We start from the raw sequence: 27,939 nt of genomic DNA, 5'->3' as shown, positions 1-27,939 counted from the left end.
CCAGAAATAATGTTTAATTTGGGCACCCTGTGGTCAGTCAAGTTGACACATGAAATAGATTAACACAGTTGCTTATTTATTTATTTATTTATTTTTTGAGACGGAGTTCTACTCTGTGTCCCAGGCTGGAGTCCAGTGGCTCGATCTCAGCTCACTGCAACCTCTGTCTCCCGGGTTCAAGAGATTCTCCTGCCTCAGCTTCCCAAGTAGCTGGGACTACAGGCGCCTGCCACTATGCCTGGCTAATTTTTGTATTTTTAGTAGAGATGGGGTTTCACCATATTGGCCAGGCTGGTCTCAAACTCCTGACCTTGTGATCCACCCTGCTTTGGCCTCCCAAAGTGCTGGGATTATAGGCATGAGCCACTGCGCCTGGCCCGGTTGCTTATTTAATAAGCAATTATTAGCAAGGAGGCATTTAGCCATTTTATACAACTTATTTTGAATTCTCTATGAAATCCTGACTGTGTTCATTTTAGATGAGGAGACTACCATCTTACATAAAAAGTTCTTTCTTTTCCCCAAAGGAATTATTTAAAAAAAATTCATATACCTTAGTTGTACATATTTTGGAGGTACATTTGATGTTTTGTTACATGTATACAATGTGTAATCATCAAATCAGGGTAACTGGGATATCCATCACCTCAAATATTTACCGTTTTTTTGTGTTGGGAACATTACAATTCTTCTCACTGTTTTGAAATATACCATAAATTTCTATTAACTGTGATTTCCCTACTGTACTACCAAATAACTTATTCATTCTAACTGTATTTTTATTTTTATTTATTTATTTTTCTCCACAGAACTTCCAAGTCTAATCTAACTGTATTTTTTTTTTTTTTTTTTTTTTGAGATGGAGTCTCACTCTGCCGCCCAGGCTGGAGTGCAGTGGCATGATCTCAGCTCACTGCAAGCTCCGCCTCCCGGGTTCACGCCATTCTCCTGCCTCAGCCTCCCAGGTAGTTGGGATTACAGGCACCTGCCACCACGCCCGGCTAATTTTTTTGTATTTTTAGTAGAGACGGGGTTTCACCGTGTTAGCCAGGATGGTCTCAAACTCCTGACCTTGTGATCCACCCACCTCGGCCTCCCAAAGTGCTGGGATTACAGGCGTGAGCCACCGCGCCCGGCCTAATCTAACTGTATTTTATACCCACTAACCAACTTCTCTTTATCTCCCCATCTCCCTCTTTCCCTCCCAAGCCTCTGGTAACAGTAAAGAGACAACCTGCATAAGGGGAGAAAATATTTGCAAACTATCTCACCACCTCCCTGTTTCCCTCCCAAGCCTCTGGTAACAGTAAAGAGACAACCTGCATAAGGGGAGAATGAGATATTCTGCATGGGTATCTCATGAAATCCATTTTTTTTTTTTTTTTTTGGCTGCAACATGTGAGTGAGAATATGTAACATTTGTCTTCCTGTGCCTGGCTTATTTCACTTAACTTAATGACCTCAGGTTCCATCCTGTTGCCACGCTTTCTTTTTAAAAACTTCGTTATGGTTATTAACACAACACTAAGTTCACCAGTGAAAATCCATGTTTTACATTCAGTTAATAAGATGTCTGAGGTGTTTCAGAAACATGGATACAGAAGCACTTGTAACCTTCTCTGAGGCAACCTTTCTCATAAATATTTGCTATTCACCCCTAGGCCACGAATTATTGATTAAAGTATTCAGCTACCCTACATGTAGCTTAAAGTAACCAACACACACATTTATAGTACTATATCTTTGCGGAAGTATTTTAAAGTAAATTACAGAGATAACACAGAGAAACTCGACACTGTTTATACAAGTGCAATTCAGTACACTAGAAAGTGGATTATTAGCTCTTTGGTTCTTGATGATAAGTGGTTAAAGTAAAAGCTGTGAGCTGAAATGAGATACCAGAATTGGAAACATTGAATAACATGTAGGAATAACTTAACAATTTTACACTTGGATGACTCTAATCTGAAGAAGTTATGTATGTATTCCTAAAAAAGAATGAATGTTTTTTGAACTGGGTGTGGCGGCTCATGCCTGTAATCCCAGCACTTTGGGAGGCTGTGGTGGGAGGATCATTTGAGGCCAGAAGTTAGAGACCAGCCTGGGCAGCATAGCGAGGCCCCACTGCTACTATTAAATATTAAAAAAAAAAAAGGATGTTTAAATGCTTTTAAAGTTAATATGTATTCAATCTTAATACTTCAGAAATAACTTGACTCCAACATAGTATAGTGTTCAGATTTATTCATATTCAAAATGTTTTCCTTTATGTTTCACACTTGACCCCTCCCCTCCCCAAACCCTGCCATTTTCCTGGCCCTGAACGGTGAGATACTTGTAGGCAGGTTGTTCTCACTAAACTTTTTTTTTTTTTTTTTTTTTAATGAGACAGAGTCTCACTCTGTCACCCAAGCTAGAGTGCAGTGGTGCCATCTCGGCTCACTGCAACCTCTGCCTCCCAGGTTCAAGCAATTCTCCTGCCTCAGCCTCCTGAGTAGCTGAGACTATAGGCGCATGCCATCATGCCCAGCTAACTTTTTGTATTTTTAGTAGAGATGGGGTTTCACCGTGTTAGCCAGGATGGTCTCGCACTCCTGACCTCGTGATCCACCCACCTTGGCCTCCCAAAGTGCTGGGATTACAGGAGTGGGCCACCGCGCCCAGCCTGTTCTCACTAAACTTCTAACACACCTTGCAAACAGCAGAGACAGTTGGTATTCAATATTTCCCATTATATAAAATTCCCAATCAAAATAGTAGGCTTGATATGTTTGGAAAGTTCAGGTGACTTTTTAATCTCTTACGGATTTGTGTGATATTGAGTGGGATTCATTCCAGTAACTGATTTCCCTGCAGTAATTTTAGTAGTTCTTTTATGTTCATTCTTGAAGTACTAGTGGATTTTAAATATTGAAATTTAAAATATTAAAGAAAGTGAAAGAAAGCAAGTTATGATTACCATAGATGATAGAATATTTTAGAAATTTCTAATAGAGGTCATGAGAGCAGCTCTGAGATGTGATTCTTGGCTTTCAGTAACTTAGCCTTTTATGAAACAGTTTACCCAGTGGGGAAAAGACTGTAGAGTTGCGAAGCAGACCTTTTGATTACACCCATCCATAGAAAGGCAGCATATTGTGTTTTAGACTAATTCTAAAATGTAGCCAGTTTTAACAGACGTTTCAGTTAATTGACCACTAAACCAGATAGGACATAAAATCAATCTTCATTTTAGACCTTAATTAGGCAATGAAAACTGCAATTTTGGATTCAGATGTAAGAAATGGTTATGGAAAGCCTGTTATTTATTTTAGTATTTCGGTGATTTTGTGCACAGGCAATCCTGATAAACTTGGCCTCTCAGAGGTTAAGTCAGAGTCAGTTCTATTGAGCCAGGGGAGTGGGGCCTGTGGGCAGGAGGCATTCCAATATACTTAAAAATAAAGATATGCCAAAACCAGATTTAAAAATTTATGGAGTACTTTAATACTTATATTAACTAGTAAACAATTTTAATTTTAAAAACCCACTGATATGGTTAGGCTTTGTGTCCCCAGCCATCTTGAATTGCAATCCCCATAATCCCTGTAATCCCCACGTAGCAAGGAGAGACCAGGTGGAGGTAATTGAATGATGGGGGTGGTTTCCCCCATGCTATTCTCGTAATAGTGAGTGAGTTCTCACAAGATCTGATGGTTTTGCATGGGGCTCTTCCTCCTTCACTTGGTGCTTCTCCTTCATGCTGCCTTATGATGAAGGTGCCTTGCTTCCCCTTCGCCTTCCGCCATGATTGTAAGTTTCCTGAGGCTTCCCCAGCCTTGTTGAACTGTGAATCAATTAAACCTATTTCCTTTGTAAATTACCCAGTCTTAGGCAGTTCGTTATAGCAGTATGAAAACAGACTAATACACCCATGCAGCTATATTATTTTACTACTTATATGAAAATAGGATGTATTATAAAAATTAAAAATTACCTCATAGTTCATTGTCAAGTGCCTTATTTTAAAGTTTTTTGAGGAATGTATTCTTCTTTTCAAATTGTCAGTTTATCTCCTAACTATATGTATAATTTTATTTGGAAATGATATCAAAATTTAACATTTGAGACATTTCTTGAACAGGTGGCCCAGTCCAAATGGCCTTTCTGATAATGGCCTTTCCCTCCTGCCTCACTCTGTCCCCTGGTCTCTGGGAGGGAAAAAGCCAGACTCCAAGCAAGAAGCTGGAGTTCTTCTTTGGCCACTGACTTGCTACTCACTTTTGCTTTGAAAAATTCTCTCTCCCTCTTTTCTTTTATTCTAATTTTCTGAAGTGTAATGTACCTACAGAAGAAGGAACATCTTCTAAGTGTGTAGTTTGAAGGGTTTTTGCAAATTGAATACACCTATTTAACCAGCTCACATATCAAGAAATAGAACATGACATGAACATCCCTGTAGTCCTCTATGAGCCCTCTCCTTTCCATTACTTCCCCCATAAGGATAACTGTATTACTATTCTAGTTTTCCCCTCTTTAATTAAATGAAGTCTTAAAAAATATACTTTTTTGTGTGTGTCTGACTTCTTTTTCTTTTTTCTTTTTTTTTGTTTTGACACAAAGTCTCGCACTGTCGCCTGGGCTGGAGTGCAGTGGTGCGATCTCGGCTCACTGCAACCTCTGCCTCTCAGGTTCAAGCGATTCTCCTGCCTCAGCCTCCTGAGTAGCTGGGGTTACAGGCACCCACCACCACACCTGGCTAATTTTTTGTATTTTTAGTAGAGACGGGGTTTCACCATGTTGGCCAGGCTGGTCTTGAACTCCTAACCTCGTGATTCACCTGCCTTGGCCTCCCAAAGTGCTGGGATTACAGGCATGAGCCACCTCGCCCGGCCCGACTTCTTTCATTTTCATCTGTATTGTTGTAGACAGTCCTAGATGATTTATTATGTGAATAGACTATGACTTATTTATCTTTTCTTCTGGTAATAGGCTTTTGGGTAATTTCTAGTTTGGGGGTATTATGAATAATAATCCTCTGAACATTCTAGAACAGGTCTTTTGAGTTGTCTATCTTTTTTAAAAAAATTAATTTGTAAGAGTTCTTTTTTTTTTGAGACAGAGTCTCACTCTGTTGCCCAGGCTGGAGTGTAATGGCACAATCTAAGTTCACTGCAACCTCTGCCTCCCGGGTTCAAGCGATTCTCCTGCCTCAGCCTCCTGAGTAGCTGGGATAACAGGCACCTGCTACCACACCCAGCTAATTTTTGTATTTTTAGTAGAGATGGGGTTTCATCATGTTAGCCAGGCTGGTCTCGAACTCTTGACCTTAGGCGATCCACCCGTCGCAGCCTCCCAAAGTGCTGGGATTACAGTTGTGAGTCACCGTGCCCAGCCAAGAGTTCTTTTTAATTCTGGCTATGAGTCCTTTGTCAGTTATGTGTGTAGCAAATAACTTTTCTTCCTCTGGCTTGCTTTTCTAGTCTCTTGTTTCTTGTGATAAATGGAAGTATGTACGTTTAATATTATCTAGATTATCAGCGTTTTTTTCTTTATAGCTTTTTTTATGATCTTCTAAATAAATCTTTGCCTAATCGAAAATCAAGACTTTTTTCCTATGTTTTCCTCTAAAAGTTTTTGTTTTCTCTCTTAGATTTAGATCTGTAATTTTACTTATAAAATTGATTTTGTGTATAGTATAAAGTAGAGGTCAAGTTACCTGCTTCTCAATATGAAAATTCAGTTCATCCAGCATAATTTATTAAAAAGACCTTTCTGTTCCCATTGTACTGCAGTGTCATCTTTGTCAAAAATTAGGTGACAGTGTATGTGGGTCTATTTCTGAACCATCTACTCTGTTCCATTGGTCAGTTCATCTACTATTGCTAGTAACATGCTTTTCTAATTACTATACCTTCATAATAAGTCTTTTTTCCCTCATATCCCTTTTGACCATATAAGAAGCCTTGAAATATAGTAGCATAAGTCTTCCGGTTTTGTTGTTGTTGTTCTTCTAGATTGTACTAATTTTGTGTGATCACATATTTCATATGTTTTAAAAATCAATTTCTCAGTTTTCACACACACACGATTATTAAATATCTGTTGGGGTTTTGATTAGGATAACATAGATTTAGGGAGAATCTACATCTTTACTGGTCTTTCAATTCATGAATATGATGTATTTGTTAATTTATTTAGGTTTTCTTTAATATTTTATAGTTTTCCATCTACAGATCTTTTGTTAAATCTAAATGTTATTGCTTTTCTTTTGATATCTTATAAAAAATAGTTTTTAAAATTTTATGTTATTCATTACTAGTATTTAAATATAGAGTTAATTATTTTATTTTGGTCTTCTATGATCTCATAAAATTCATTATTAGTAACTATTATGTAGATTCTTTAGGATTTTTCTAGATACATGATCATATTTTTGGCAAATAGTTTTTCAAGGTTTACGGTATTGAAAGTGAAAAATGTTAAAAAAAAAGTTTTACTTATTTTTTTCCAATTCTATGCCTTTTATTTCTTTTACTTGCCTTGTTGTACTGATTAGAATGACCAATACAGGCCAGGTGTGATGGCTTACGCCTGTAATCCCAGCACTTTGGGAGGCCAAGGTGGGCGGATCACAAGGTTAGGAGTTCGAGACAAGCCTGGCCAATATGGTGAAACCCCATCTATACTAAAAATACAAAAATTAGCCAGTTGTGTTGGGGGGACGCCTGTAGTCCCAGCTACTTGGGAGGCTGAGGCAGGAGAATCGCTTGAACCTGGGAGATGGAGGTTGCAGTAAGCCTAGATCACACCACTGTACTCCAGCCTGGGTGACACAGTGAGACTCTGTCTCAAAAAAAAAAAAAAGAATGCCCAATACAATGTTTAATGTAAGTGATGAAAGCAGACATTCTTCTCTTCTTCCTGATTTTAGGTAAAAGGCATTCTTTCATCATTGAGTATGATGTTAGCTATAGATCTTTTGTTGATGTTCTTTATCAGATTGAAGAAATTTTTTTTTACTTCTAATTTGCTGGCTTTTGTCAGAATAGATTATGCATTTTGTAAAATGTTTTTTTTTTTTTTTTTTTTTTTTTTTTTGAGATGGAGTCTTGCTCTGTCGCCCAGGCTGGAGTGCAATGGCGCAATCTTGGCTCACTGCAACCTCCGCCTCCCGGGTTCATGCCATTCACCTGCCTCAGCCTCCCGAGTAGCTAGGACTACAGGTGCCTGCCACCATGCTCGGCTAATTTTTTTGTATTTTTAGTAGAGACAGGGTTTCACAATGTTAGCCAGGATGGTCTCGATCTCCTGACCTCATGATCCACCTGCCTCGGCCTCCCAAAGTGTTGGGATTACAGGTGTGAGCCACCGCGCCCGGCAAAATGATTTTTTAAAAAATCTATTTATTATTTATTTATTTATTTTGAGACAGGGTCTCACTCTGTCACCCAGGCTGGAGTACAATGGCACCATCATGGCTTACTGCAGCCTTGAACTCCTGGGCTCAAGCAATCCTCCCACCTCTCAGTCTTCCAAGTAGCTGGGATGATAGGCACCCACCACCATGCCCAGCTAATTTTTGTATGTTTTTGTAGAGGGTTTTGCCACGTTGCCCAGGCTAGTCTGTAACTCCTGGGCTTAAGCTATTTGCCCACCTCAGCCTCCTAAAGTGCTGGGATTACAAGCGTGAGTTGCCAGACTCGGCTTACATCTATTTAAATGACTTGTAGTTTTTTCATCAGTTTGTTGATATGCTGAAATTGAATACTTTTAATGGGTTGAATCAGCCTTGCATTTCCAGAATGAATCCTGTTTAGTTGTGATGCATTAATCTTTTTCTTCTCTATAATTGAGTTTGATTTACTAAAATTTTGTTAAGAATTTTGGCATCTATGGCTGGGCGTGGTGGCTCAAGTCTGTAATCCCAGCACTTTGGGAGGCCGAGTCAGGCAGATCAGAGATCGAGACCTTCTTGGCTAACATGGTGAAACCCGTCTCTACTAAAAATACAAAAAAATTTGCTAGGCATGGTGGCAGGCGCCTGTAGTCCCAGCTACTCGGGATGCTGAGGCAGGAAAATGGTGTGAACCCAGGAGGCAGAGCTTGCAGTGAGCCGAGATCACAATCACACTGCCGCAGTCCAGCCTGGGCGACAGAGCGAGACTTCATCTAAAAAAAAAAAAAAAAAAAAGAATTCTATGTTCAAAAGGGATATTGACCTATAACTGTCTTTGCTTGTAGTTGTCTTTGCTTGTGTTATCTTTGCCTTTTTTTAGTACCAGAAAATAATCTTCTGAATCCATTTCAGTAGGATTATTGGGCTTTTTTTTTTTTTTTTTCTTGAGACAGGGTCTCTGTTGCTGAAGCTGGAATGCAGTGTCACAATCATAGCCTACTACAGCCTAAAATTCCTTGGCTCAAGTGATCCTCCCACCTCAGCCTCCAGGGTAGCTAGGACCAAAGGCAGGCAACACCATACCTGACAAATTCTGTTTCTTTTTGGTAGAGATGGGGTCTCACTATGTTGCCCAGGCTGGTCTCAAACTCCTCACCTCAAGCTATTCCTCCACCTTGACCTCTCAAAGCCACTATGTCCATATTCTTCCTTGAATTCTTTTTTTTTTTTTTTGAGATGGAGTTTCACCCTGCCACCCAGGCTGGAGTACAGTGGTGCGATCTTGCCTCACTGCAACCTCCACCTCCTGGGTACAAGTGATTCTCCTGCCTCAGCCTCCTGAATAGCTGAGACTACAGGTGTGTGCCACCATGCCTGGCTAATTTTTGTATTTTTAGTAGAGATGGGGTTTCACCATGTTGGCCAGGCTGGTCTCGAACTCCTGACCTCATGATCCACCCACCTTGGCCTCCCAAAGTGCTAGGCTTACAGGCATGAGCCACCACGCTTGACCCCTTAAATTCTTAATAGAATTCACCAGTGAAGCCATTAGAGCCTGAAGATTTTTTTGTGGGAAGGATTCTAATTACGAATTCAATTTCTATAATGGATATATGGCTATGCAAGTTTTCTTCTTTTTCTTGATCAGTTATGTTAATTTACATCTTTCAAGTAATTTGTCCAACTACCTAGTTTTTCAGATTTTTGTCAAAAATTGTTTATGATCTTTCTTTGTCATTTAATATCTGCATGATTTGTGCTGATGCTTCCTCTATCATTACTGATATTGATCACGTGCATTTGCATTGTCTCTTTTTTTCTTAATAAATCTAAGGATCATTTTCATCAATTTAATTGATCCTTTCAAAGAAACAACTTTTGGTTTCATTGATATTTTCCCATTTGTTTATTTCCTGTTTCACTTATTTCTTATCTTTATATTATTTCCATTCTTTTTTCCTAGTTTATTTATTTATTTTTTTTTTTTTGAGATGGAATCTCGCTCTGTCACCCAGGCTGGAGTGCAGTGGCGCGTTCTCAGCTCACTGCAACCTCTGCCTCCCGGGTTCAAGTGATTCTCCTCCCTCAGCCTCCCTAGTAGCTGGGATTACAGGCACCTGCCACCACGCCTGGCTAATTTTTGTACTTTTTAGTCGAGATGGAGTTTCACCATATAGGCCAAGTTGGTCTCGAACTCCTGACTTTGTGATCCACCCACCTCGGCCTCCCAAAGTGCTGGGATTACAGGTGTGAGCCACTGTGCCCAGCCTTTTTTTTTTTTTTTTTTTTGGAAACAGAGTCTTGCCCTGTCACCTGGGCTGGAGTACAGTGGTGTGATCTTGACTCTGCAACCTCCACCTCTTGGGCTCAAGCAATCCTCCCACCTCAGTCTCCCAAGTAGCTAGGACCAAAGGTGTGTGCCACCACACCCGGCTAATGTTTTGTATTTTTACTAGAGATGGGGTTTTGCCATGTTGCCTAGGCTGGTCTTGAATTCTTGAACTCGAGCAATCGCCTGCCTAGGCCTCCCAAAGTGTTGGGATTCCAGGCATGAGCCACCATACCCAGTCTAATTTACTCTTTTTCTAATTTCTTCAAGTAGAAACACTGATAGTTGATTTCATTCCTTTCTTCATTTCTTTCTTTTTTTCTTTTTCTTTTTTTTAAAGTTTTTTTTTGTAGAGCTGAAGTCTGCCTTTGTTACTCAGGAGTCTGGAACTCCTGGAGTTGAAACTCCTAGCCTCAAGCAATCCTCCTGCCTCGGCCTCCTGAAGTATTGGTATTACAAGCATGAGTCACAACTCCTGGCCTCTTCATTTCTAATATAAGCATTCAATGCTATATTTTTTCTAGGTACTGTTTTAGTTGCATCTACAATTTTTTTTTTTTTTTTTGAGATGGAGTCTCGCTGTGTCACCCAGGCTGGAGTGCAGAGGCGCAGTCTTGGCTCACTGCAACCTCCGCCTCCTGGGTTCAAGTAACTCTCCTGTCTCCACCTCCTGAGTAGCTGGAATTACAGGCACGTGCCACCACGCCCAGCTAATTTTTGTATTTTCAGTAGAGATGAGGTTTCACGATGTTGGCTAAGCTGGTCTTGAACTCCTGACATCAGGTGACCCACCTGCCTCTGTCTCCAAAGTGCTGGGATTACAGGCGTGAGCCACCACGCCCAGCCCACAATTTTTAATATGCTGTATTTTTATTATAATTTAGTGGAAAAAATTTAATTACCTTGTTATTTTTAAACCCACTGATTATTTAGAAGTTTAATTTTAAATATTCAAATATTTTGGATTTCCCTAGGTATCTATTGCTGTTGATTTCTAATTCAGTTCTATTTTGGTTAGGTGTAATCTGTATTATTGCAATCTTTTTAAATTTACTGAGGTTTTTTTTTTTATGGCCCAGAATATAGTTTACCTAGTAAGCGTACCTGTGAACTTAAAAGAAATGTTATACTACTCTTGGATATAGAGTTCTATAAATAGTATTATCCAGGTGATTAATAGTGTTTTTCAAATCACCTATGTCTTTGATGAATTTTGTGTAGTGTTTTGATGGAATCAATTGTTGAGATAAATGTTAAACCCTCATGTATGATTGTGGAATTGTCTGTTTCTCACTTTAATTTTTTCAATTTTTGCTTCATATATTTGAAGCTCTATTATTAGAGGTAAGCACATTTTTGGTTAGTAAGTATTCCTAATAAATTAACCTTTTTATTTATCTAGAAATGAGATCTCTCTAAGTGCCTCAGGCTGGGCACAAACTCCTGGGCTCAAGTGATCCTTCTGCCTCAGCCTCCCTAGTAGTTGGGACTACAGGTGCATGCCAATGTGCTCAGCTTACATTGACCTTTTGGTCATTATGAAATATCCTTCTTAATGTCTGATAATATTTCTTGTCTTGAGATCTATTTTATTTGATATTAATATAGCTGCTCCAATCTTCTTTTGTGTACTATTTACATGGTATGCCATTTTCCATCTATTTACTTATTCTTAGCCTATCTGTCTATACCTTTGTGTTCAAAGTATATCTCTTGTAGACAGATTACAATTAAGTTTTGCTGTATGCATTATTCTGAGAAACATTTTAATTGTCATCTTTTTTTTTTTTTTTTTTTTGAGACAGTTTTACTCTGTCTTCTGGGCTGGAGTGCAATGGCATGATCTAGGCTCACTGCAACCTCCGCCTCCTGGGTTCAAGCTATTCTCCTGCCTCAGCCTCCTGAGTAGCTGAGATTACAGGCACCCACTACCACACCTGGCTAATTTTCGTATTTTTAGTAGCGATGGGGTTTCACCATGTTGGTCAGGCTGGTCTTGAACTCCTGGAGTCATGATCCGCCCACCTCGGCCTCCCAAAGTGCTGAGATTACTGGCATGAGCCACTGAGCCCAGCCTTAATTGTCATCTTTAGTTCATTAGCATTTATTATAATCATTTATTTGAGTAGGTTTAGGTATATCACTTTGTTTTTTTGATTGTTACTTGTCTCTCTGTTTTCTCATGCTCTGCTCTGCCTTTTCTTTTTTCTTATTTGAATATTTTTAAAAGTTACATTTTAATTTTCCCATTGACATTTTAGATATACTTCCTTATTATACATTTTTAGTGATTGCTGTGGGAATTATGTCTCAAATGTTTCATGGTCCACTTACGCTTAATATTATACCACTTCATGTAGAATAAAAAATCTTTCCAAGCATACTGTTTCATATTCCCCTCTGTCTTTTTTGCTATAAAAAAGCAAGACCCAAAATGCATTATATATGTCATAAGACAATATCTTAATTGTGGTTTAAAACCATTATTTAAATTGTAGTATAATTAAAAGGGAAAAAGCAAAATAAATCAATGAAATACTTTTTTGCATTTACACAGGTATTTACTATTTTTAATGTTCCTAATTCTGAGGATCTCATTTTTCATCTGACAACATTTTTCTTTGGCCTGAAGATCTTCCTTCAGCATTTCTTGTAGTGTAGTTTTGCTGGGGATGTATATTAGGCCATTCTTGCATTGCTTTAAAGAAATACCTGTAGACTGGGCACGGTGGCCCACACCTGTAATCCCAGCACTCTGGGAGACTAAGGTGGGAGGATCGCTTGGGCTCAAGAGTTTGAGACCAGCCTGGGCAACATGGTGAAACCCCATCTCTACAAAAAATACAAAAATTAGCTGAGTGTGCTGACGCATGCCTGTAGTCCCAGTTACTTGGGAGGCTGAGGTGGGAGGATTGCTTGAGCCTGGGAGGTTGAGGCTGCGGTGAGCTGTGATCTCTGCAGTGAGCTGTAATCATGCTACTGTACACAACCCTGGGCAACAGAGCAAGACCCTGTATCAAAAAACAAAAACAAACAAACAAAAAAAGCTTGAGACAGGATAAAATTTATCAAGAAAAGACATTTTCTTGGCACATCGTTCTGCAGGCTTTCAGGAAGCATGGTGCTGGCATCTGCTCAGCTTCTGGGAGGCCTCAGGGAACTCACAATTATGGCAGAAGGTGAAGTGGGGAACTTGCAGGTCACATGGCAGTAGCAGGAACAAGACAGGAGGTGGTACCACATACTTTTAAACCACCAGATCTCATGAGAGTTCACTTATCACCAAGGGATGGCTCAAGCCATTCATGAGGGATCCACCCCCAGGATCCAACACCTCCCACCAGGCCCCACCTCTAGCACTGGGGATTACAATTTAACAAGAGATTTGGGCAGGGACCAATAAACTATATCAGGGTGCAATCTCTTGTTTTCTTGTATCTGAAAAATATCTTTATTTTGCCTTCATTCTTAAAGAATACTTTCACTGGATATATAATTTTGGGTGGACAGATTTTTCTTAATTTCACACATAATGTTTCACTCTTTTCTGGCCTCAAAATTTCTGAGTGGTGAGCTGTTAATTAAATTATTGTTACCTTCTATGTCATTTTTCTGTGTTATTTTTCTCTTGCTGCTCTCAAGACTTGCCCTTTATCTTTGGTTTCCAACAGTATAACTATTAAACTGTAAATTTCTATTTTTCATAAAGTTTGGGACATTTTCACCATTATATCTTCAATTAAATTTTTTTTTCTGCTACATTCTCTTTTTCATGTTTATCTGGAACCATTTTATAGGTAGAATCACTTGCTGTCATCTAGCAGAACCCTGAGGTTCTGGCCGGGCGCAGTGGCTCACGCCTGTAATCCCAGCACTTTGGGAGGCCGAGGAGGGTGGATCACGAGGTCAGGAGATCAAGACCATCCTGGCTAACATGGTGAAACCCCGTCTCTCCTAAAAATACAAAAAATCAGCTGGGCGTGGTGGCGGGCGCATGTAGTCCCAGCTACTTGGGAGGCTGAGGCAGGAGAATGGTGTGAACCTGGAAGGCGGAGCTTGCAGTGAGCTGAGACTGCGCCACTGCACTCCAGCCTGGGTGACAGAGCAAGACTCCATCTCAAAAAAAAAAAAAAAAAAAAAAAGAACCCTGAGGTTCTGTTTATTTTATTTTTTCCTTTTTGTCATATTGGATATTGTCTTTTAATCTATCTTCAAATTCATTTCCTTTATTCTTCTGTTATCTTCATTCTGCTGTTAAATCCATCTATTGATTTTTTCACATATTTTATTTTTCAGCTCCAGAACTTCCATTTGTTTTCTTTGTTTAATTATTTTTATTTCTCTGATGAGATTTCCTATTTCTTTACTTCAGTTGTGGACATATTTTGTTTTAATTTATTGAGATTAGTTAAAATAAGCACTTCAAAGCCCTTGTTTTAACACTTGGCTCATCTCAATATTCCTTTTAGTTGATTTTCTTTTCTAGTGGTTGTATGCTCCATTTATATGGCTTTTCATGTCAGGCAATTTTTAATAGTGTTCTAGATATGTTAAGTTGTTAAGATTGTAGGTTTTGTTATTTTTCTCTGTTATTTTATTAGCAGACAACTGTTGTATTAGAATTTATGTAGGACAAAATTATTTTACGGCTGGACTGAGACAATTCTATGTTTACCTCTAGGATGTCTGAAAGTCTGGCACTATATCTTGGCCGAGAAAAGAACAGTGGACTAACTAATGATTTGTAAATGTACTGTTTTTAGTTCAAAACTCCCCTGAAGGCACCTAAAGCTGGTTTGTTTATGAATGAGTGACACCTGGCGTGACCAGTTACACTTTTCGTCTTGGCTTTTATATTTAAGAGGGCACTAGAAAAAACTGGCTGGAAACTTTTAGGCAGCTTTCCCGAAACCAAGATTTATTACACAACTCTTGCAACTCAATCCTGAGATAAAGCACATATTCATTGAGAGTATGTCAGACCCAAGGAGCTGTGCCTGGAAGTCTCCCAGACTCTCAGTGATTGCTGGTACTTTCTCCTGATATACCAAATTCTTTACCTTTAATAAAACTCTTACATGAATGTACTCTTTGGAGCTTTTCAAGTTCTTTCAGTGATCTAATCAGTTGTAATCCTTGCAAAATTGAACTGCGAAATCTGGTTGTTGGATGGCAGCTTCAGTCCCCTTTCAAATCAATTTTTTTTTTTTTTTTTTTTAGCCAAGATCTCACTCTGTCACCCAGGCTAAGGTGCAGTGGCATGATCTCAACTCACTGCAGCCTCAACCTCCGGGGTTCAAGCAATCCTCCCACCTCCCGAGTGGTGGGGACCACAGGCACACATCATCATGCCCAACTAATTTTTGTACTTTTTCTAAAGATGGGGTTTCACTAAGTTGCCCAGGCTTGTCTTGAACTCCTGGGCTAAGTGATCCACCCACCTCGGCCTCCCAAAGTGCTTGGATTACAGGTGTGAGCCACCATCCCCAGCCTCACTTTCAGATCTATTACTACTGGCAGAGATGCTTTGTATCTGCTCCACACGTGTGGTTAAGGAGCCAGTGAAAGATACAGGCAGGCAGAATTTAGATACTCCCTTTCTGACTCTTTCCTTCCAACATTTACTTACTCTCTTCAATGGCAACCATTTCCTGAACTTCAGTTTTCTGGTTCTCCAGGCCATTTTCCACCACACTTTTCTAAGCCCCGCTGCTTCTGGCATCATCTGCACTTGGTCTCAGGCTGAAAGTTCCAGAAAATGAGAACTCACTTTGTAGAACTCCCCTCTTCCAAACAAGTACACTCCCGTAGAGTCTCTTTTCTGCTTACTCTCCAGTGATTTGGTTAGCCGTTGTTTGTTTTAGGTTCAGAGTTTATGGTTATTTTCTATGGAGAATTCAGTCTGGTTTGATCTTACTTCATCACTAATGAAGTGAGACTTCTGATGAGATTTTTAAAATATTGCCCTTTTCCATGAAAGTTGTCTTAAAATGAAAAAAAAAAAAGCTAAATTTTAGTTTAGTTTTCAGCAGAGAAAATCTATTGCCAACCATGAGCTAACAGAGTGTCTTAGAAACACAGCATTTAAAGGAGAACACTGTTTCATCCTAAAAATGATCATGTTATTTTTTTCAAGACAAGAATTGGTCATAAAAATTATTTTTACCAAAAAAAGCATTGATCAGTTGTCTGCTAATTGTACGTAAGTGGTATTATGAAGTACTTGACACACTACAGTCCTGACATTATTAGATGATGACGAGCAGTTGCCAATGACAACTAGAAAGAAAGATTGCTATACATGCTACATGAATATTTAATCTTTGTTTCTTTTTCACAATGTTAATGTACTGTCTTCTTTAATTCTCATAATAATCCAATGAGATAAGTATTACCTATCCATTTAGTAGATGAGCAAACAGACATTATAGGGAGGGAGACACATACTAAAAGATAACCCCTGGCCTGTTTGATTCCTAAGCCGGGCTCTTAATTACATGTACTACATGATTAATTACTACGGGTTAGTTGACATTTATAAGTATATATGTGGATATGGGTCTGTGTATGTGTGTGTAAATATGCTTTTAGGATATTTTTAGTAAGTGATACTCCCAACACAGGAAAAAAAGCATTATTAAAGAAAAAGGTACTGCCTGATTTTAACTCTATAAAAGTTGTATACACTGGTATTAAATTTATCAAGAAATGAATGTGTTTTGTATGAGAAATATAAACATTTATTTTACACCAAAGTTATTTTTCTTTACAATATTTAAAATAATTATGTCCTATAGTTAGTACCTCTAGAAGCCCAAATAGTGTATTTCGTAGTGTCATAGTTTTAGGCCTGAAAAGCAACAGTTGGCAAAATACAATTTGCAGGCCAAATTCCGCCCAATACTTATTGCTGTAAATTCTATTCTGTTCTGTTCTATTCCATTCCATTCCATTCCATTCTATGATTGGAATGCAGCCATGGCCATTTTCTATGTATTTTCTTTTTTCTTTTTTTTGGAGACAGAGTCTCGCTCTCTCGCCCAGGCTGGAGTGCAGTGGCGCCATCTCGGCTTACTGCAAGCTCCGCCTCCCGGGTTAACACCATTCTCCTGCCTCAGCCTTCCCAGTATCTGGGACTACAGGAGCCCGCCACCACGCCCGGCTAATTTTTTGTAGTTTTAGTAGAGATGGGGTTTCACCATGTTAGCCAGGATGGTCTCGATCTCCTGACCTCGTGATCCGCCGCCTCGGCCTCCCAAAGCGCTGGGATTACAGGCGTGAGCCACCGCGCCCGGCCTTTTTATGTATTTTCTATGGCTACTTTTGTGCGACAACGGCAGAGTTGAGTAGTCGCAGTCAATACTGTATAGTCTCCAAGCCTACAGCATTCACTCTCTGACCCTTTCAGAGAAGGTTTGCTGACTCCTACCCTTATAGGAAACTTAAGGCTCATGTTCACAGAAAGAGAGGGCCTCTTAGTGGATTTCTTTTCCTATTTTAAAATCATTTCCCACATGGTAAATTAGGTTCATCATCTAGAAAAGTTTATCTTTCAGGTTCACAAACACAAAATCATATCACAATGCAACCTGTTTTAAAAGGTTACATTTTTACCCAGATAACACACAGTTTGATAGACTATCATTTTGAAAACCTATGCCAGTGGAGAGAAAACAGTTTTTTCACTCTATGCCTGCTTTTCTCAAGTTATCTAACCTTCCTATTTACTGAAATTTTCAAGAGTGTAATTGACCTTTTTAAAGGTGGTTGCTGGTTTTACTGTGCTAATTTCCAAAGCTTTAAGATTGATAATAAACCTTTCAGAAAGTTAGCAGTCATATATTTAAGAAGAAAAATATGTCCACAGTAAGTGTCATTCTAATGTACCATGTACATAAATTTACTCTTTTTTTTTTTTTTTTGAGATGGAGTCTTGCTCTGTCGCCCAGTCTGGAGTACAGTGGCACAATCTCGGCTCACTGCAACTTCTGCCCCCTGGGTTCAAGTGATTCTTCTGCCTCAGACTCCTGAGTAGCTGGGACTACAGGTGTGCGCCACCATGCCTGGCTAATTTTTGTATTTTTAGTAGAGACAGGATTTCACCCTGTTGGCCAGGCTGATCTCGGACTCCCGACCTTGTCATCTGCCCGCCTCGGCCTACCAAAGTGCTGGGATTACAGGCATGAGCCACTGCGCCCGGCCATAAATTTACTTTCTGTGTTTCCAAGGTGTGAGGTCTTATTCTCAACCTTGATTTCCTCTAAAAACCATATGGGATAAAAACTAAAGACTTCAGGCTTACAATTTTACGTGTGTATACGTGCCAAGCCTCCCATGGGTTGGCACAAACCGTGATGATGGGACGGCAGCCCCTGCTGCACAATGAAAAACATTGTTACTATTAAAATCTTGGTCTAAACATTTTTTTTACAAAGCCTTTTACTTGCACTGGGTCATTGGAATCCCTCTCACTTTTTTTCTTTTTTTTTTTTTTGAGACGGAGTCTCGCTCTATCGCCCAGGCTGGAGTGCGGTGGTGCAACCTCGGCTCACTGCAAGCTCCGCCTCCTGGGTTCACACCGTTCTCCTGCCTCAGCCTCCTGAGTAGCTGGGATTACAGGCACCCGCCACCATGCCTGGCTAATTTTTTGTATTTTTAGTTGAGACGGGGTTTCACCATGTTAGCCAAGATGGTCTCGATCTCCTGACCTCGTGATCCACCCGCCTAGGCCTCCCAAAGTGCTGAGATTACAGGTGTGAGCCACCGTGCCCGGCCCCTCTCACTTTTTAATAGGCCATTTACTCTGGAATAGTGGTCCAAAAGTTGGCAGAATATGATATTTAATTGGTGAATTTATTTTAAATGCAGATGACTGGAATCCACCAGAGATACACTGAATGTGAGTTGTGGGATGGGAGTAGTCAGGGATCTGTATTTTTTAAAAGCTCTGCAGGTGATTCTGAAGCACACCAAAGTTTCTCTGGTATTGAGGAAACTTTTTTATTTTTATTTTTTTGTTTTATTTTATTTTTTTTCCAAGCCAAACTGTATACAGCTTTATTAAAGATACTTTGCATAAACAATCATGGTATTTCAGGCAGGACATGGGCAGACGATTGTTAACAGTATACAACAATTTTCAAATTCCCATCTTCAATGGACTATCAAAAATCAGAAAGCCACTAAAAGACGCAATGAAGTCTTCATCTGATGCTCTGAACAGGGTGAGGGTTGACATTTCACATTTAGCGTGTTGTTTAACAACTTTTCACAAGCCGACCCTGACTTTTAGGAAGTGAAATGAAAATGGAATTTTTCTGAAGACTCACAATCTAGAAAGATAACCACTGTTCTTTTGACAGGTGCCATCTCAGTGGCATCACTGGAAAGTCCAGATTGGCCGGGCACAGTGCCTCACGCCTGTAATCCCAGCACTTTGGGAGGCCGAGGCGGGCGGATCACGAAGTCGGGAGATCGAGACCATGGTGAAACCCCATCTCTACTAAAAATACAAAAAAAATTAGCCGGGTGTGGTGGCGGGCGCCTGTAGTCCCAGCTTACTGGGGAGGCTGAGGCAGGAGAATAGCGTGAACCCGGGAGGTGGAGCTTGCAGTGAGCCGAGATGGCGCCACTGCACTCCAGCCTGGGCAACAAAGCGAGACTCCATCTCAAAAAAAAAAAAAAAAAAAGAGAGTCCAGATTGCCTGACACGCTGGTAACCAATGACTAAGGGTCAGGTCCCAGTGGATATCTGGGCTTAAGGGAGTTAAGTCTATGCTGAGAGATGGAAAGGGGGAAGAAGACATAAAAATGAGTTTGTTTTTCCATACCACAAGGCTTTTGTGCCAAGCTGGCCATGTGTGTCAAAGTCAGGGACTCCCTCCTCCTGGGGGCCAAGAGGAAGTCTCTCAAAACTAGAAGGGAAAGGTGTTTTCCCCCATCAATCCAGCTCTGGAGACATTCTATTAGTGACATGTGCCCCTTCCCCCAAAAACAATGAAGTGTTCTGTGTGCTAACAACATAGCTTACAAAAAAAAGTAAGACAAAATTCTGCATTTTTATAAAACTTGATAAAAAATAGTATTTCAAACGGTACAATCACCAGAAGTACACAGTTATCAAAAATGCACACACTTCACTTGGCATCTCCAGCACCTTAGGCTTTCTGTGCCTGGTCTGTTTTGGCATCTGCATTTTCTGGAAGGTTATTCCCCTCCTTGCCAGAATCAGCTTTTCCCCTTTTTCTCTGTGGGTACCTCTTCTTCCTTCTTTGCAGGGGCCTTTTTAGGCTTTGGCTTTGGCTTTGGCTTTGGCTTTGGAGGAGCGGGTTTAGCATACAACCTTGCGGATCTTCTCTGTGGTTCGTCCTTCACCTTGGCTTTATCTCCTTTAGCATCCCCTTCAGCCTTTCTCTTGGGCATGGTGGCGGCGTCGACGGCGGCGGGATGTAGGCGCTGGGCGCGGGACGCAGCGGCGCGCAGGCTTTGGTGAGTCAGGGTGTCGTTCTTGTCTCTTCTTCTTCACACTGCTCGGGCTCCGGGGGGTTTATAAAGTGAAACTTTTCACATGACAATCTGGAAAACTGGGTTCTAATCCTGGCTGTCTTGTTAAATTGCAATGTGGCCTTGAACAAGTCGCTTGGATAAGTAGCCAAAAAGGAGGAAGGGGTCTCCTATGGAAGGTCCTTGTTTTTTTTCATAGTTGCTCAATTTCTTTAGTTTTCTCAACTGTAAAAAGGAGGACATAACATTATTTACCTTGGGTTTGCTGTAAGGAAATTGCTCGTCACATAATAACTCAAAAGTTAACTTGTTAGATTTTATTATTTTTATAATCATTATTAATATTGATGCCAAAATGATACAGAACTATAATTCAGTATAATAGACATACTATATTTCCCTACACAACCAATAAAGAGCTGGCCTCATTCATTCATTTAGATAAATAATTGTTGCTACCCACCAGGGTCCAGGTACTGCACTAAACTCAGGACACAGGATTGGATACTATGGGGTCTCTGACCTTAAAAGACTGATAGCCCAGTGGCTGGTGTGGTGGCTCACGCCTGTAATCCCAGCACATTGGGAGGCTGAGGCGGGCAGATACCTGAGGTCAGGAGTTCAAGACCAGCCTGGCTAACATGGTGAAACCCAGTCTCTACCAAAAATACAAAAATTAGCTGGGCATGGTGGCAGGCGCCTGTAATTCCAGTTACTTAGGAGGCTGAGGCCAGAGAATCGCTTCAACCCGGGAGGCGGAGGTTGCAGCGAACCGAGATTGCGCTACTGCACTCCAGCCTGGGTGACAGAGTGAGACTCTGTCTCAAAAAAAAAAAAAAAGAAAAAAGAAAAAAAAGATTATATCCTCCTGTCAAAAGACATAATATATATAGCCAAATACTGAAGCTGCTACTTTTTCTAAAGAAAGTCACAAGTGTTTTCTGAAAAGCCATTTCACCCACTTCCACAAAGATGATAATAGCTTCTATTAAATAGTTCATCTCTCTTCTTGAGTAGTGTGGCATACACATATTAGACAATATTGTATTTTTGGAGAACTCATTGCTGTATGAGTAGCTTAGATAAAATGAGCTAAGAGGGTTCAATTAAGTTCTCATTCTGATGGCACTGTCTTTGACTTTTATAAAGGTTTATGATCCTTGTTGCTATAATTTTAAAGACTTAATAAAAAGTGTTAATAGACTTTTCATCATTTAAACAGTCTTCCTTTGAGAATTCCGTTATTGCTTCTGATAAATTCCTTCTAGAAAGCATATGAGGCATGGGAAATGGTTAGATTATCATGAACATGTACAATATCAATGTTTCTTTTGTTAAAAATACCACTAAGAATATTCAAAGATGTCATGCTTATTGTTCTATAAACTAAAACTTATGTTTTCTACTAAGTTGAATAAGAATATAGATTGAACATACTTCCTTTTCTTATCAGATCTCTCCTCCTCAAGTGTGAATTGAAGAAATTTCCCTAGGGGAGAAAAAATAAATCTTACCTACAGAGAAGTCAAATAATAAATTTAAAAAATATTTGTAACACATATGGAAAATAAAATCTAAAAAATACCTAGTAGAAAACTAATTCAGGTTTCATGAAACAACATTAATAACAATAACAGATAATGAACAAAATATATTAACAAAATCAAAATGGCTAGCCCATTAAAAACATTATTACCACTAGTTATTTAAGAAATACAGATTAGAGTGAAATCACATTTTTCTATTAAATTAGTATAATTTTTTTCTTTTTTATAATCCATAGGTTCACAGAAATAAGTAGAGATTTCAAAATAGCAATATATAACACTGATAAGGGTGTGATGATACCCTTATTCAATGCAGCCATGTTTATAAAAGACAATTTTTTGAAAGTGTTAGTAATAAAGCCTCAGTCTTATGTAAGTATGTATGTATGTTTCTGAGACAGGGTCTTGCTGTGTTGCTCAGGCTGTTCTTGAACTCCTAGGCTCCAACAATCTTCCTGCCTCGGTCTCCCAAAGTGCTGGGATTACAGGCGTGAGCCACTGTGCCCAGCCAAGCATTAATCTTAAACCCGCATACACTCTTTTTATCAATCTAGTCTCTGAAGGATGCATATGATAGAAACCTCCACTCCATACTAGCTTAGGCTAAACAGGGAATTATTTCTTGTGGATTACATCAGGATAGATTCTGTTACTGAAATTATATTGTTAGGAATCTGCCCTTTTTCATCTCTAGTTTCCATCTCTCCACTGTGTTAGCTTCATACCAAGGCAAGCTCTCTCAGTGATTGCTGGAAAGCTGGGCTGGTCAACCCAAAATATCTGAGACAGGTCTTAATCAATGTAGAAAGTTTATTTTGCCAAGGTTAAGGAGGTCCTGAGGATCATGTTCCCAAGGTGGTGGTGGGGGAGACTTCCAGGTCATAGGTAGATAACAGACAAAAGGTTGCATTCTTCTGAGTCCTTGATGAGCTTTTTACTGACTACACAATTTATTCTGGCTCAGTGAGTCTGTATTTTTATATAAACAATAGAGCAGAGGAGGCAATCAGATATGCATTTGTCTCAGGTGAGCAGAGGGAGGACTTTCTGTCCTGCACCTGTGAAGGTATGCAGTGGGGGATGGGGGGGTTGGGGTGAGGAGTGAAATTCAATGCAACTGATTCAGGGTAAAGATTTTGAGGCCGCAAGAAATTTCCTTGTGGGCAAATTGTGAGGGAGGTATGTAGCTCTTTTACCTTTGTAGTTTTCTTATTTAGGAATTAATACGGGAAGAAGGTTTGCGTGATTGTAGTTCCCAGCTTGACTTTTCCCTTGGCTTAGTGATTTCGGGGTCCCAAGATTTATTTTCCTTTCACAGGCTGATATCAGATAGCGAACCCTAACGAAAGGGAATGGCTTTTCCTGGAAAAGCCCAAGAGTGAGCCTGGTTGCCTGAGTTAGGTCTCATATTCAGTCCCGAACCAGCCACCGCAGCCAGGGGGGTAGAATGCCCTGATTGCCCACGCTGGGGTCCTGCACAAGCCTTGAAGCCAGGGACGGAGTCAGCTTTATCCAAGCTCCTTGGGATACAGTGTGATTCTCCAGAGTAAGACGTTACCACCAAAAGAAGGGGAAATGGAAGCGAGTCAGGAAAAATCAACAGATATTCACTGCACAATTTCATCCTTTAATAACACTCCTGTAAATCAATGTTAAGAAATAATAAATGCAAAGATTAACATCCAAATGTTTAATACAGCTTTGGTTATAAGGGAGGAGACCACGCCTCATATTGTCTTATGTCCAATTTCTGCCTCCAAAGAAAGTAGAAGTAAAAACTAAAAGGCAGAAATGAAATCCACAAGCAGACAGCCCGGTGCCACACCCTGGGCCTGGTAGTTAAAGATTGATCCCTGACCTAATCAGTTATGTTATCTATAGATTACAGACATTGTATAGAAAAGCACTGTGAAAATGCCTGTCCTGTTCTGTTCTGTTCTGTTCTAATTACCGGTGCATGCAGCCCTCAGTCACGTACCTCCTGCTTGCTCAATCGATCACGACCCTCTCACGCAGACCCCCTTAGAGTTGTGAGCCCTTGAAAGGGACAGGAATTGCTCACTCGGGGAGCTCGGTTGTTGGAGACGTGGGTCTTGCCGAAGCTCCCGGCCAAATAAAGCTCTTCCTTCTTTAACTCGGTGTCTGAGGGGTTTTGTCTGCAGCTTGTCCTTGTACAGTTACAACACTTAAAAAAAAAAACAAAACCCCAAAACCTTGAATAATACTATTATTTGACAATAGGCAAATTGTAAATTAAGAAGTACAAAATGTATTAGGGAGCCATAAAATTATATTTTAAATACCTTTTAGTGCTTATGAGGAAAGTATACTTTATGATATAAAGTCATAAAGGCAGAATGTCATATATACAGTAAGAGCTCACCTATGTAAAAAAATGTGCAGAAAACAAACCTAGGAAAATCTGTTAAAATAATAATTAGTTCTAAGACCTGTTGGACTTTACTTATTCATAAAACAGGTTTTCTTTGAGTGTTATTTAATGGCAAGAATTTTTATTCTGAATATTATTTCTTTATAATTTCCATACTTTACATATGTTACAATAAGAAACTGAGAGGTGCCCTGCATTTAAATAGAAATTCTAATAACTTTACTTAAATTATTATGACATTGCAAACATCACTTTAAGGTGCTTTTGGGTACGCTGTCTCATTTAATATCTCTTAAGTAGTCAGTTGTCAGTTTGATTTGCTCCATGAGGGTATTGTTCTTCTATAGGAGCCATAAATAAAATCTGTTGATTGACAGAGTGATTCATTTGTTCATTCATCCAACTACCTACGAATTGTTGGAGGGATTAAAAAATAACCCCTAAAGGAATTTGCTAAAATTAGGAAGGTAAGAAAGCTTTTAAATTATCTTGGGTCAGTGAACAGGTTTTTGCAGTGATTAGAATATGTTAATTATTCTTTGTTTTAAGTAAATGAAGAGCTAAATGAATGTCAGCAATTCTGTCAACGTCACTGTGTGTGAAGAGGTTATGCTCATGATAGCATTCTATTGCAATCATAAAAATCATTTACAAGAGTGGTTTTTCTGCAAGATTTCAGAAATGTATCCTACAATTAATTTTTAAATATATTATGAATGTCAAATATAATACTTATATACTAAATATATTCAGAGTTAATTAATTTTCTACACATTCACTTATGAATGATTTTTATTGCATCTGCTGGTTGAGGTGGAATTTCTGGTCAAAGGGTATTTGTAGCTGCTACTCCCTGAAACTTCAGCTTCATGAGAGGAAGTAGTGCCTCCAAGCCTCAGAGACTACTGTGGCCAACTCCCACAAAAAAAGGATAGCAGAGGTTTTCTAGTCAAGATTCTATTAGGAGAGAATGTAGAATGACCCTTAAGGCCAACTGGAGGCAGTGATCTTGGCTATATAAGACTAACTGGATCAGTATTAGGGTGATGGTTAAGGGAGCCAACACCAACACACATAAGAAACTTTCTTTCCTTTTTATTATGACCTAGAATTTTTAATATATATTTACTGAAATTTGGCCAAACACAGTAGCTCATGCCTCTCTGTAACCCCACCACTTGGGAGGCCGAGGGCAAAATAGCATGATCAGAAAAAAAAAAATTAACTGGACATGGTGGCACACTCCTGTAATCTCAGCTACTCAGGATGCTGAGGCTGGAGGATCACTTGAGCCTAGGAATTTGAGGCTGCAGTGACCTATGATCATGCCAATGCACTCCAATCTGGGCAATGGAACAAGTCTCTGTCACTAAAAAGAAAAAAATAAGTAAATAAATGAAATAATTTTTATGGATTTAAATACTAATTTTTATTGTATATCAGTCCTGGGCATGTACAAAAAGAAAAATATAAGCAGAATACATAGGTTAAAATATTACTTGAAACTTTCTCATATTTGAAGTCTAATTCTTTTGAGAGACTGAGCTATTGATACCCCAGCTTTTCCTTAGAATAATATAATCCTTTGTGTAATGAACAATATTAGTGATATGGTATATTTTCAAATCAATTGTGAAATATACATACAAAAAAGAATATGTAACATATCAGTACAGTTGAACAAATAGTTAAATATAAACCCCTATATCAAGAGAATATTATGACCACCCTAGAGCCCATGATGTGCTTTCTTTCTTTTTTTTTTTTTTTTTTTAAGATGGAGTCTCTCTCTGTTGCCCAGGCTGGAGTGCAGTGGTGCAATCTTGGCTCACTGCAACCTCCGCCTCCCAGGTTCAAGCAATTCTCCTGCCTCAGCCTCCTGAGTAGCTGGGATTAGAGGCATGCACCACCATGCCTAGCTCATTTTTAATTTTTAGTGGAGATGGGGTTTCACTATGTTGTCCAGGCTGGTCTCGAACTCCTGACCTCAAGTGATCCGCCCACCTCGGCCTCCCAAAGTGCTGGGATTAGAGGCGTGAGCCACCACTCCTGGCCCCATAATGTACTCTCTTTTCCCCTTATAATAACTACAGTCTGTTTTTATGATAATTATTTCTTTGCTTTTTTCTACAGTTTTATCAAGTACATTTGCATCTAAAAACAAAGATTTGTCTCTGTTCCCCACCTTTCTCTTTCTGTGTTACAGTGGGTTCTGAATTAGACAAGTGCCTGGGCCTCATCCCATGACAGGTAGATTGTGTTGAATACGGTCATGAAGTCAAGCCCATCCAGAGTTGGTGGGGGATTCCTACCAGGAATGACTCCTACGATCAATGATTCCTACCAGGTCATTGATGTATGTAATGGGTTCTTCCCAGACTTGAAACTAGGAGCTAGTCAATCCATTCAATCTCCCAGTTAGCAGTCAGAACTATAAAGTGGTGTAGGCCACTAACCTGACCTCTGATGGGGTTGTCAATAGTAACCACTAAACACTTTTTTTTTTTTTTAGTAGAGACACAGCCAGTTTTGTGTTTCGGTAGCTTAGGGTAGTTTTTGAGCAGATCAGAGGAGAGGCAATGCGGCTGCTTCTTTTCCCCACCTACTGCAAAGCAAGAGGGTGACAGATGCTACCTATCTATAGGACCAGAGCTTAGTGTGTCCTGATAACTTAATACACATTATATGTGCCATTTATTGGATTCCAAACACTGTTCTTAATGATTCATGCACAATAGTTTACTTAGCGTCTCACTAAACCATATAGGGTAGTTACTGTTATACAGCTGTATATATATATATATATATATATATATATATATATATATATATATAAAACAAATGAAGGAACTAATGCTTCCAGAATTACTTGCCCAAGATTCCACAGCTAATAAATGTACTTGAATTTATGCTTTGAGCTCCCAATATGGCTTCTAAAATTCTGAAGTTACGCAGACAAGTTATACTTGATAATAGTAGGTTTTCATTCTGTCTTTATGAAAAATGCATGATTTTATACTGTACCTGAAGAGATAAAATTTCCTTCAAGCTGAACTCATGTATTTTCTTAAAAGTTTTATTGTGTAGACTGGGCGCAGTGGCTCACGCCTGTAATCCTAGCACTTTGGGGGGCCAAGGTGGGTGGATCACCTGAGGTCAGGAGTTCAAGACAAGCCTGGCCAAAAAGGCGAATCCCTGTCTCTCCTAAAAATACAAAAATTAGCCGGACGTGGTGGCACACACCTGTAATCCCAGCTACTCGGAAGGCTGAGGCAGGAGAATCGCTTGAACCTGGGAGGCAGAGGTTGCAGCGAGCCGAGATCGTGCCACTGCACTCCAGCCTGGGCAACAATATTGAGATTCTGTCTCAAAAAAAAAAAAAAAAAAAAAAGTTCTATTGTGTCTCCAACAGATTTTTGTTCTTGGAAGCTGAGGAGATAGAAGATAGCCTGTTGAATACAGTACTCCAATTCCCATGCCACCCTCCACATATTTATAGTAGGGATTGGGGAATTCTGTCATTTACGCTGCATTTGCAATGCTTACCAATAGAGGGAGGGATCAGACTGTGGAGAGGAGCAGCAAGACCAGGCTAAGGAACTCCTTGGTTACTTCATGATCTTTGGCAGCTGGAAGTAGATTGAGCATGAACCTCGTGAACCCTTTGTTAATGAAAGCAGATGTCTTCTTGTTATCTGGAAGAGAGGAGTTTGCAATCCCAGTGAGGGGAAGTGCCAGTTTGTAGGGACTTGAAGTGAAAAAACCTAACTTGCTTAGTATTCTACAGCCA

The 27,939-nt window shown here is 39.6% G+C and overlaps 1 pseudogene; it reads right to left on the bottom strand.

Annotated features, from left to right (window-relative positions):
* Positions 1-19,767: 19,767 nt before the first annotated feature.
* LOC129534086 (non-histone chromosomal protein HMG-17-like) lies at positions 19,768-20,158 on the bottom strand (annotated as a pseudogene).
* Between the last annotated feature and the right edge of the window lie 7,781 nt (positions 20,159-27,939).

The sequence above is a fragment of the Gorilla gorilla genome, chromosome 5 (assembly GCF_029281585.2).
Source record: "Gorilla gorilla gorilla isolate KB3781 chromosome 5, NHGRI_mGorGor1-v2.1_pri, whole genome shotgun sequence".
In the NCBI taxonomy this organism is placed as follows: Eukaryota; Metazoa; Chordata; class Mammalia; order Primates; family Hominidae; genus Gorilla; species Gorilla gorilla.
The sequence above is the reverse complement of the archived record's forward strand: the minus strand, read 5'-3'. Positions and strand labels throughout refer to the sequence as shown.